The following is a 3,085-nucleotide window of genomic DNA, read 5'->3' as shown; positions in this document are numbered from 1 at the left end:
TTTGGCAGCTGCCAAACCTAACCAAATGGGAGGGGGAAGGCTATTGAAACCTCTCTTGATCAATGTCTAAGGTTAGTACCTGCTGCACTTTGCCAGTAGGTATCTCCTTGGACATTGCCCAGGCAGGGCTGCTCTTTTTAGGCCCTGCTTTAAGTGCACAGGTCTCTAGCCATGAAGGACCAAAAAAGTGTGTATTTTTTTTACACATTAGGTGGTCCAGAACAATAATAAAAGGTTGACAACTACAGACATTTCTTTCAAGGTGCATCTTAGACACTTTGAGGGGGTTGTCAAAACAAGGATTATGAAAAGCCAGCTATTAAAATGGACTTTGTGATCTCCTTCAAGGTGGGGGGAGCCATGGGAAGATGAGAACAGCTTGCAGTCACAGTGGGGAAGGGGAGACAAGTTCGTCCTACTGCACTGTTTCCTGGGAAACCTCTGGGAGGACAGGTGGGTGGCACCATGTGTTCTCTACACAGCAACCAGCCCACTGTGCTTATCGCCAGGTTGGGTTGCCATGTCTTACAAACTCACCCAGTACTTAACATGTTTCAACAGATCAGACTTTGGGACCTTTGTTTAATGAATGATATATTCAGAATGATCGCACACACTCTGCAGCTTTAGAATAGTTTGCTCCTTCTCATAAGAAGATATCCTGTATGTATCAAACTATAAATAATAGATGATCTGAGTGACATTTTAGGGAAGGAATTGTTAAGACTAGGATTTGCCAAACATTAGCATGCTTTCTGACTAAGAAGGAAGCATTGACCTAGATTTTGCTTTCCCGATGTTTTCTATATTCAGTGTAGCAGTATCATTCCACCTTCGTTTTTCCCATTTTTTTTTTTGCCACTAGGAAGTTTGTTGAGCTTTTTTATATGCAACCCAGTGCAGTATCATGCCCAGAAAAGTACACAAATGGTGAAGTGACTTGGATTTAGTGACTCCCAGCCGTGCATTAGATGACTAGGTGGACAATTTATACTCCCCCATATGTTTTGGCCTATTTCCTTCAGTGTTAGCCCTGCTGGCCTGGCTTTGGTTGTGGACTCAAGTTTTGTTGTACTTCTGCAAAGCTCCGATTTTCCCTGAGCAAGTCAATACTCCACCTATTGTTTTCTGTGGCCTCATTTTGGCTACAATCTTATCTGCACTCACCAGCTGAGTTTACTATTAGGAGGAGTGATCTACTTGGTGAAGCGATTAATGCAATTACAACTGACATTTGGCTTACTTGGAACAGCCTACGATTTTTCCCACACTTTTCTTAGCTTTGCTCTGATGTGAAATCTGGTAGGGAGCTTAGGAAGCTGCAAATAGCCTACTGGATAGGCCAGACCTTCATGGAGTGAGCCGAGAACATAGAGATAACCCTCTTTCTAAACTATCACCACTGTACAATAATGAGCCTATGGCAGGGTGAGGAAATTTGGCCCCCACGTTTTTGCTTACAGTCCCCCAAATTCCTCAACATTAGTTCTGTGACCCAGGGCTAAGTCTGTTGGGAGTTGTAGGCCAAATAATCTGGAGGACTACAAATTGCCCACCCCTGACCTAGCCTGTGGTTATGTAATGTCCCTTGCCAATCAGCTACTTGTAGCTCCAGTCAGTTATACCTCTTGGGTACCCTCAGGATGAAGACAAATAGTCTAATTATAATGTTCTCCTGGACTGCTTTCAATGCTTGCTTAGCTTCTTGCTAATCAAGATCCCGCCCCTTCCTTTTTGATGTGGCTAGCTATAGAAAGCTTCCTGTTTTAACTCCCTCTCAAGGGTTTTTGTTTGCTGGTTTCTCCCTTCCTGCTTCAACTCTGATTTCCACATATGTTCCCACCACAAGGAAACCAAAGCTGTTGTCTTTGGGAGAAGTCTCGAGTACATGCTTGGTCAACAAATTGAACAGTCCAGTTCATATTGCTACTTGGGCATCCATTTCCTTGGATGCAGTAGTGGAGAGTCTCAGATTCAGGCCATTAGATTGCAGACAGAGCAAACAAACAGGACCTTGAAGTTTGAGCGGGGGTGGGGGAACTGGTCTCAATTAACTCAAGAGTAGGAAAGTCTGACCACTGCCCCAAATGCTGTGCCAAGGTAAAATGTAGGGAAAATATAACATTTCACACTTGCAAAGCTTTTAAAATAGGTGCTCTCACAAGTGCCCAGTGTGGTCTGAAACTGGGATTATGCCTATTAAGTTGTGTCTTCCTGTATTTTAACTCCTGGTTTAAGATCACCAAAATGGATGAGAAGCTGAGCAGTTGCCAAACAATTTCAAGATTAAAGTTCAGTTACCACTGTGAGACAAATCACAAAAATGGAACACTGATAGGCCTTTGCATTAATTTGAATATGTTTTGAGCTCCCTTTTTGGCATGAAAGCACGTTTTAACATGGAGGAATCCAGTGTGGCTTATTTCTGTGTAGTCATGTATAAGACTGCACTGTAAATCACTGTTTATTACAGTAAGATTTGTCAGCATTCAAAGGTAGATTTAGCTCTTGGGTACCACATGGTCAGATTTCAGCCTATTTATATGAGCTCTTTAACAGATAGCATGAGGTTTCTTGCCAAATGTATTACATCTACATTTTTTGTCTGTTTGGAATGGTAAATTTCAGGAATAGAGCCTATAAGCATTTCTTGAACGAAGGATATATAATTTGTCCCATTATCTGTTGTGGCACTCCCTTTTTAAGAGCATGAGATTTAACTACTTAGCCACTAGCTCCCAGCATGTGACATTAAATATTAGCCATTGGTCAATTCAACAGAAAGTTGCATGTTTACTCAATTAACTTTGATTTTAAAAAAAGGCACTACGTATTCAAGCAGAATCCTTTTAAACAATTGTCATGGATTCTTTTAAAAACAAATAGGCAGTTTTAGTTAGTAGCAACACCACTCTCAAAACTAGTCAGTTCAAATTATAAATTTTCAAATGTATATTCCTGGCTTTGATAAACTCTGCCATCTTTGTCCATGCCCAGAGGTTGGTTGCTGTGTCTCTTTAACTTCCAAAGAAAAAAACCCTTTTGCAATGAACATGTATGCAGAATGAAATTCCTTTAACACTTT

Source organism: Varanus komodoensis, unplaced genomic scaffold, assembly GCF_004798865.1.
Source record: "Varanus komodoensis strain SLA01 unplaced genomic scaffold, ASM479886v1 scaffold23, whole genome shotgun sequence".
Taxonomy (NCBI): Eukaryota; Metazoa; Chordata; class Lepidosauria; order Squamata; family Varanidae; genus Varanus; species Varanus komodoensis.
The sequence above is the reverse complement of the archived record's forward strand: the minus strand, read 5'-3'. Positions refer to the sequence as shown.